The sequence below is a fragment of the Myotis davidii genome, unplaced genomic scaffold (assembly GCF_000327345.1).
Source record: "Myotis davidii unplaced genomic scaffold, ASM32734v1 scaffold251, whole genome shotgun sequence".
Classification (NCBI taxonomy): domain Eukaryota; kingdom Metazoa; phylum Chordata; class Mammalia; order Chiroptera; family Vespertilionidae; genus Myotis; species Myotis davidii.
Window position 1 is genome coordinate 242,630 of NW_006282378.1, and position 8,536 is coordinate 251,165.

General features: G+C 55.6%; 1 protein-coding gene across 1 annotated transcript in view; it reads right to left on the minus strand.

Annotated features, from left to right (window-relative positions):
• VANGL2 (VANGL planar cell polarity protein 2) overlaps nt 1-5,175 on the minus strand; it is a 17,825-nt gene extending 12,650 nt beyond the window's left edge. Inside the window, exon 1 of the mRNA XM_006752829.2 lies at nt 5,096-5,175. The gene's annotated coding sequence lies outside the window, so the exon portion shown is untranslated. The remainder of the gene's footprint in view (nt 1-5,095) is intronic.
• Nucleotides 5,176-8,536: the final 3,361 nt, after the last annotated feature.

Consider the following 8,536-nt stretch of genomic DNA (forward strand, 5'->3'; position numbering starts at 1 on the left):
GCCCGAATGGCAGCCACAGCGAGCTGCGAGCCTGGCCACTGCCTGAGACTCAAACATCCAGATCCCTGCTCTATCCAGGGGCCCAGTTCTCCTGCCCGGCATCCTGCCAAGGGCTCAGGGTGGAGGAAGATGCCGGCAAAGGCCTCCCAGAGTGACCCAACCCTGGCGGGGAGACCCAGGGCAATGCTTTCCTATTCTCAGCCAGGGAACTGAGGCTCAGAGAGAGTGGTGCCGGCCAGGCCAACAGGCTGGACCAACAGAGACCAATCCAGAGATCAGGAAGCAACTGGCTTCTGTCCAGGAACTATCCCAGGCCTCTTCTTCACCTGTAGTATCATCCCCACCTCACAGCTTCTGAGTCTGCCCACAGGCTGTCTCTGACGATTCTCTTGGCACCATCTCCCCAGCATCTACATCAAACACACCTATAGCTATGGCCCAGGTCAGCTTGGCTGCCCCCCTGGAGGCTGAGTGTTGTGTGTTTGTGCACGTATGTGCTAGTACCAGGCGGGGTGAGGGATGGCAAGGAGTGAGGGTTCAGGGAACCCAAAGGCCAAACAGCCTGAAATGAGTAAGATGGTGAGTTTATCTATTTGTGGGCTAAGGGGCAGCATCTTTCACCTACACGTTCACATTCTAATTCTGCAGAGGACAATGACCTCTCCTTCCCACCTTTCCCCAGCTCTCACCCAAATCCTGCTCATTCTTCAGAGCTGCCCCCAGCCCTTCTCAGGAGCCGCCCCCCCCCCCACTCTAGCACCAATGTCCTATCGTCCCCTCTGACCCCGACCCCACCAATCACCATCATGCTCTGAGTGCTTATGCCTGATCCTCACTCACTGAATCCTCAGCTCTTTCTCAGGCACCTACTAAGAACTATGTATAGCCCTAGCTGGTTTGGCTCAGTGGATAGAGCATCGGCCTGCGGACTGAAAGGTCCCAGGTTTGATTCCGGTCAAGGGCATGTACCTTGGTTGCGGGCATATCCCCAGTAGGAGATGTGCAGGAGGCAGTTGATCGATGTTTCTAACTCTCTGTCTCTCTCTCCCTTCCTCTTTGTAAAAAAATCAATAAAATGTATTAAAAAAAAAAAAAGAACTATGTACAGTGGGTATCCAGTGGTGAAACAGGCTCTGAGTTTACAGTCTGGTGGGGCAGGTGTACACTGAGCAAGAAAACAGGTGAGTACAAGTGACTAACTGTAGACTGATGGAAGGAGGAGACCAGGGACCTATGAGAGACAACGCTGGGGAGTAGGGGCTACTTTAAGTTGGGTGGCTCTGGAAAGCCTTCCTGAGAAAATGACACCTACGCCCGAAGGAGAGCAGGAGTTCACCAGGCAGAGTGGAAGGGGAGCCACGGAGCAGAGAATCCGGTGTGGGAAGGCCAGCAGTGAGGAGCTGGCTGTGTTTTGAGAAGCTGAAAGACCAGCGGAGCTGAGGAGGGGACAGGGCAGTGGAAATGGGAGCTGAAGAGGCAGCCGGGGGCCAGGTTACCACAGGGTCCGTGGGCCCAGGGAAGGGCTCGTGGGCTATTTAAAACAACGGGAAGGCTGCACAGGACTTCGGCTATCAGACATGAACTGAAAGAGGGAAAGGAGAAATGGGGAGATGAGTATGGAATCTCCTGCGGTCCAGCAGGCTTGAATGGGCAGAGCAGCAAAGGCAGTAAGAAATGGCCAAGCTTGAGCCCAGTGTTGGTGGTAGGATCCACAGGACTATTGTGGCCTGGCTGAGGGGGAGCAGGGATCTCTGGCCTGAGCAAGAGTCGGTGGCAGTGCCGTTAGAGGGTAGGCAAGACTGTGGAGGAAGCAACTGGGCAGGGAAGACGATGCCTCCGTTTCCAACGTGCCGAGGTCATGGCCTGAGAGGCAGTGAAGGGGCAGCTGGTGTCAGAGGAGCTGGACTCAGAAGCTGGGGCTTCAAGGTCATGGGCATGAATGGGATCACCTAGGTGGTATAAGAGGTCCCTGAGAACCCCAATACGTAAATGTGTCCAGAGGAAAGGGAGCAGGCAGAGGGCTGAGAAGGTGGGGCCAGAGGAGTGGGCTTCCAGCAGCCGAGTGGGAGTAAATCGGCCCGCTCCAGTGCTGCCCAGAGGTTGACTCAGTTCAGGACGAAAACGAGTTTGCTTCGTTGAACTGTTACCTTTTCCCCAATGAAACGACACCATCGCCAACGTGCAAACAGGGACTATCACAGTATCCACCACCCTCCCGTGGGCACAGAGCACGTAACTGACACCCACCTAGTAAACGAATATGCCCCTGACTCCCAGGGAAAGGGCAGTGAGTGCAGGAAGATGAAATCAATGCTGCCCACGAACGGGATTACCTGGAGGCACTCCGTGGCCTCGTGATGTCTGTCACATCCCGTGTCAAGGCAAGTGTGTGACAGAGACACACCTGGGAGACAGAGATGGCCGACCTTCACCAACCCGGCCTTTCTGAACACCTTTACCACAAGCAGGGCCCTTGCTCATCGCTCTGTGTACAGTTCCCATCCTGGGCTCTTCCACCTGCCTCCCGAGAACACACTCTACTGGTTTAGTCCTCAATATGCAGAGAGGAGCAAAAGTAGATTTACAGTTGTGAGTACACAAAACAGAGTTTATTCTTGTATTATTGCTTCTTATTATTGTATTATTTTCCATATGAACTGTAAACCTACGTTTGCCCCACCCTGTAGTTTAGATGTCTCCCTCGCCTCTCTCTTGCTATGGTTAAGCCTATTCTTTTTTTAAAAAAAAATATTTGTATTGATTTTTTTTAAACAGAATATGATTATATTTAAATGCACAAGTCTGATACAACCAAAAAGTAAAACAGCAGAGTAAAATAGTAACAAAAAACATGGTATATCATTTGCAATGCATGAGAAATGGTTAACATCTTTAGTTATGTATTGATTTTTAGAGAGAGAGGAAAGGAGAGGGAGAGAGCAATAAACATTGATATGACAGAGAAACAGCAAAACATTGATGGGCTGCCTCCTGCACGCCCCCTACTGAGGATCGAGCCCACAACTCGGGCATGTGCCTTTGACCTGGAATCAAATCCGCAACCTTTGGGTGCACGGGACAACGCCCAACCAACTGAGCCACACGGGCTCAGCCTATTCTTTCTTGTCCTCCTTCTAAACAATGAATTTCACCAGGAGGTTCAAAGAGAGAAAGTGGGGTACAGACCAACGTGGGTGGAGACGTTAAGGGGAAAAGGACTGTCATTGAGGTGCAGAGCCACCAGAACCCAGACTCTCCCTCTCCTCATCCACATGCAAACACTCACATCGGCCACAGGCACTGGCAAAAAAAAGTCTGGAATTTGCACCCAAGGATCTGCATTCAAAACCTAGATGTGACCATGGGCAGGCTACTTCTCTGTGCTTTGTAGTCTGGTAGGCTTGTCAGACAGGGAAAATAATAATGCATACTTGATGGCGTGGCTGTGAGGATCCTGGGGGTGAAAGAAGTGCTTTTATAAACTACTCAGCTAGTAATTAAGTAAGCAATTAATATGCTCTGGCTCCAGGATCTCTCAGACTCCAATCCCCAGACACTTCCTCTGAGACTTGGAAAATAGGTGGTATAAAGAAATCCCGGTGTTAGTCTGCCCAAACAAAGTCTCTCGCGCACACACACACACACACTCATACACCCCTGTGACCAAAACCACCACTTCAAACACACCCAGGAGGGAGGCTAATGCCATTGTGTTTCCCCTACAGATAAATTTCAAACCAGACCAGAGGGCCAGTCCCCTCCCAGCCCTTTGTTCTGAACTGCTCAGCCTAGAGCCCTACCGTTCTCCCAGCTACTTATTAAAGACCCAGCGTAAAACCTGCTCCCGGCCTGCTTCTCCCACCCCGACCAAAGCACGCTCCAGCCTCCCTTGCCTGTCAGAAGGGCCAAAAAATGAACCAAATTTCAGAGAACAATGTCTGTCCCCTCAAGTCCCCTCAAGTCATCCCAGCACGGGAGAGGTTGGGAGAGGGCGGTGGGCGAGCAGCAGAAGGGCAGAAGTTTCCCTGGTTAATCAGCCTCAGGAATCAGGGGTTTGGAGGGTCTCCAGAGCGGGCAGCGTTCCCAGGAAAGAGAGCGGGGGAGGGATCCTGGGATGAGATCAACAAGTGGAAATGAAGGGAAGCGGACTCGGTGTGGGGCAGGGAGGGCCTCGGGTGGGGGAAGGGGAGTGGCGGGCTGTAAGAGGGAATGTGTCCCATGGCCCTCCACCTTGTCCCCACCCCCAAGACACACAAACATCCTCAACTCTGTCCTCTGCTCAAACCAACCATGGATTATCTGGGGTTAAAAGGAGACCACGGAGGCGGGAGGGAGGGAGAGTCTGTCACAAAAAGGAGACCCTTCTCCCTCCAAAGGCCTTTCAGAAATCAAATTAATGGAATGTGTCTCAGTATCATCTCAGGGGGATTGGGGGGAATGTTAGGGAGGGTGTGGGGGCTTTTGTCCCAGCTGCCCAGCTTCTCCCACATGGGTCACCATGGCAACCAAAGCCCCCTGTTGCCTAGGTGATGGCAGCCGGTCCAGGAACCCATACCCAGTATCCAAATCAGGGAGGTTATGGAGGTGGGGGTGTTTGGGACAAAGCGGGAGAGAATGGGGTTTCTTCTCTGGCGGCCCCAGCTTTTGTCTGAGCTCTGGGATCAGGTTTCTTTAGGAAACAATTGGAGGCCTCTGGAAAAAAATACACTCAGAACCTGGCAACAGGCAGAAGCAAGGCCTTCGGGGGAGGGGAGGGGGGGGGTTGGTATTGGCCGAAATGCAGACCAAGACTAGACCCTTCCCCACGGCCCCACGCGGAGGAGCAGCTCAGGGGGGAGAGGGCTTGGACACAGATGTTGGCATCCCCATGTGGGGCACAGGCTGAGGACCGACGGCCAGGGGCAGGCAGCTGTGGTACCACCGCCTTTGGCTGCTCTAGTCCAGGGCCACCCTACTGCCCAGTCCCAGCTCCTCCAGACCTGGGACGGGGAAAGGAGGCCGGGCAGAGACGGAGATGGGGCTGGGGAAGGTGCTGTGGGAGCCAGAGAAGAAGAGGTGGGGAGGAGAGGGGAGGGGACAGGGCACAAACATGCACCTAAAAGGGGTGCTGATTGCGCCTCATCTTCGCCAAGGACGGGCTGCAGTCAGTGGAGGTGCGTGGGCTGGTTTCAGAACGGACCACTGGAGGGGGCAGAGGAAGGGGAAGACAAGAAGCCAAAAGTGTTCCTCTCAAAGGGCAGGTCTCTGCCAGGACCGCCTTCAACCGAGGCCTCCCTCTCAGTCCGGGACCAGGGAAGGGTGGTCCTGCCTGGACGCAGGAGTATGGCCGTGACCACCTCCTCTGATGCCACCTGCAGAGGAGTCTAGGGACCCCTGCCCACGAAAACCCTCATTCCCACACAAGAGCCTGGGTCTTCGCATGTGCCCCGCACGCCCTTCCCACTGCAACCCTCGAATGGTGTGGACATGGGGGCGCCCCCTAGTCTTTCCCCACCCCAGCCCCAACTTGCAAGGATACCCACGTGAGTTCCACCCCAAGTGCTGGATGCCCGCCCTCCTGGGTGGCACCAGGAGCCCCACCTCCCAGCCAGTGGCCCCGGAGCTGGATGTATGATCAGAGAGAAAGCACCCGAGGCCAGAGTGAGGCAGAGCAGAGACTCAAAGTCCCACCGGTCTCTCCTCAGACCCCTTGTTTTTCCTCTTTGCCAGCTTCTCCCGAAGCGTCATCCCTTCTCCGAGTCTCATCAGTGAGCTCAATCCAGGCCGCCCTGTAGACACCAGTGGGGAGCGGAAGGTGTCCAATGTGGGGGACCCTAACAGGGCTCCATGGAGGACAGAGCAGTACCCAAACCTCTGACTGTAGCCATGTCATTCCCGGCTCCCCCTCAATCCCCTCCCTCGGGAGGAGACCCTGACTGACCCCCAGCAGGCGCCCGCACTAAGATGGAAGATGCTTTTGAGGTACAACCTGAGTTCTACAGAGAAAAGGGGGAACCAGAGAAAGAAGGTAGGGAGCCCGTGGCCATGAGGTGTGAGCAGCCTGCTTCTGGGCCCCATTGTTCAAAAGGACCTCACACACTGTGACTGGGGTGCGCTCTTCTCAGAGCGAGTGCTGATCCCTTCACGACCCTCCTTCTGCTTCTAGAACGGCCAAGACTGCAGGGCCAGGACAGAGGAGAATTCACGGACTCCTGCCCTCACCCCTCTTCTCACCACACAAAGGGACAGAGAGGAGACAGGCCAAAGCCAAGACCACGGAGACCAAAGAGCCCTTCCCCTCCAAGGGGTGGTCTCTGCCCCTACAATTCACCACTCCCGACGGAGGGTCCAGATGTTCCTTCCTTCCTTCCCATCCAGCCTCAGGCCGTGGACAAGCCACCATTCCAAGAGGCCCGTGCGGGGTCTCAGGCCACAAGAAGGACGAAGGCACAGAGGGGGCCAGGACCAGCCTTGACTCCTCAGTCCTGCCCCCTGAAAAAGGGCCCAGTGTCCCCGGGGGACAGTGCTGCCCCGGAGGCTGTAGAGAACAGCTGGATCTCAGTGGGCTGAGGGGGAGGAAAGAGCTGGACCAGGGAGCCCAGGAGCTGGCACCACGTGCCCCACTCCAGCCCTGCTCACCGGGCGGGCGCTCTCCCAGGACAGCCCCAGACATGAGCTCACCATCCTGACAGCCCCAGGCAAGGGGCAGAACCTCCTCCTCACAGGGCTGAGCAGCAAGGGAGAGGCTGTGCTTGGGCCACGAGGCGCCTCTGTTTCTAGAGCTGCCCCCAACCAGACCCCGGTGCACGGAGCCGGGGAGGGCCCGCAGGCTGGGCTCCGGGCCAGGATACCTGAGCTTGCGTTCTAACTGAAAAGGAGTCAGGGAAGCCAGGGCCACGCCCTCTGCAGCTCCGTCCTTAATCTCCCTCCATCTAAGGCTGGGTACCCTCCAGATCCACAGACACACTTAAACACAGACACACGCTTACACCCACAGGCACATTCCCCCCTGAAACCTGGAAGGGCTCCTGCCTGCCCCGCCCAGCTCCACCTGCCCTGGCCAGGCAGGTTCTGTAGAGACCTGCTCTGCCTTCACTGGCACCCCTACCCCCACCCCAGCTCTCAGAAAGTTTCTGCCCCCACAGAACACCACACACAAGCACACACAAGGGCATAGACACACACACACACACACACACACACACACCCGGAGCCCTCCATTCCCTAGCCTCCCCTAGACCCATTAACAGTCAGTCTGGCACAGAAGGTGGGCAGGGGAAGAGTGTGCAAAGGTGAGTAATCCCTTTGGCACCTGTCCCAGGTGGAGGCTAAGCTGGTGAGAAGGGAACCAGGGCTTCTAGATGCCTGGATGCTCTGTTTAATTTTCACCAATGGGCAGGTCTCACAATTCCCACCCACCAGGCTCCAAGATGCTTCCCCCCTCGGCTGGGGCAAAGGACTGGCCCCTACCTGCCCACCAGGTAAGCTATGGAAGAGCCAAGAAAAAGAAACAGGGAGCTCGGAATTGTCTGCAGCGACGAGAGAAGGTGGACAACGGCAGGTGAGCCAGCTGTGAGGGCCCACAGGCCAACCTCCTGTGCACACCGCTCCCACCTCAGGGCAAACAACAATGCCTCCCTCCCTCCCTCAATCGTTCAGTAGGCCCCGACCCCAACCCCGAGAGCCCCTGCCTCGCAGTAGGTGAGGGGGAGCCGGCCACCCCTAGGCCTGCATCCGATGGAGACAGCTGCACTGTGGGGCCGCTGGCAGTGAGGGCTGGTTTGTACGGCGAAAGCAGGAGGGTGGGCCTGAGGGTGGGCGACACAGTGTGACACGGGTGCAGGTGGCACGCCTGAGCTTCCCCATTCTGAAAACCTTCTCCTGACACTTCGCCAGCTCTTATCTAGGAAAATCAAGCCAGCTGAAAGGCCACGCACCCGGCAACCTCCCTCACCCTGACAAGCCCATCGCCTGAGGTTTCCACTCTTCCTGGAGTCCAAGTCCCCCACCCCTTCTGTGTGCCACCTCCATTCTACGGATAAAGCAGGTGATTCAGAAACAAACAAACAAGTGTCCCTGTTCACACATGGTTGTTTTTTTGAAGTTACCGCATTCACACCTCAAGCTCAGCACCTGTTCCCTCCTAACTCCCACTTACCCTAAAAAGCCAGAGCCCTCCCCAGAGTCATGCACAAATACATCATCGCTCTTCTGACCAGGGGCCTGGCCCTTACTGCCTGCAGAGTTTTCCAGCAACTTCCTACCAGTATCCTTTAGACCAGCGGTTCTCAACCTGTGGGTCGCCACCCCTTTGGGGGTTGAACGACCCTTTCACAGGGGTCGCCTAAGACCATCGGAAAACACATATATAATTACATATTGTTTTTGTGATTCACCACTATGCTTTCATTATGTTCAATTTGTAACAATGAAATCGGGGGTCACCACACAGATATTTACACTACAACTCATAACAGTAGCAAAAGAGACCCCCGGTCATCCCGCCTCCAGGGAAGCTTCTCTGCTCCTCAGGGTGGTAACTGGACTCCAGTGTGCT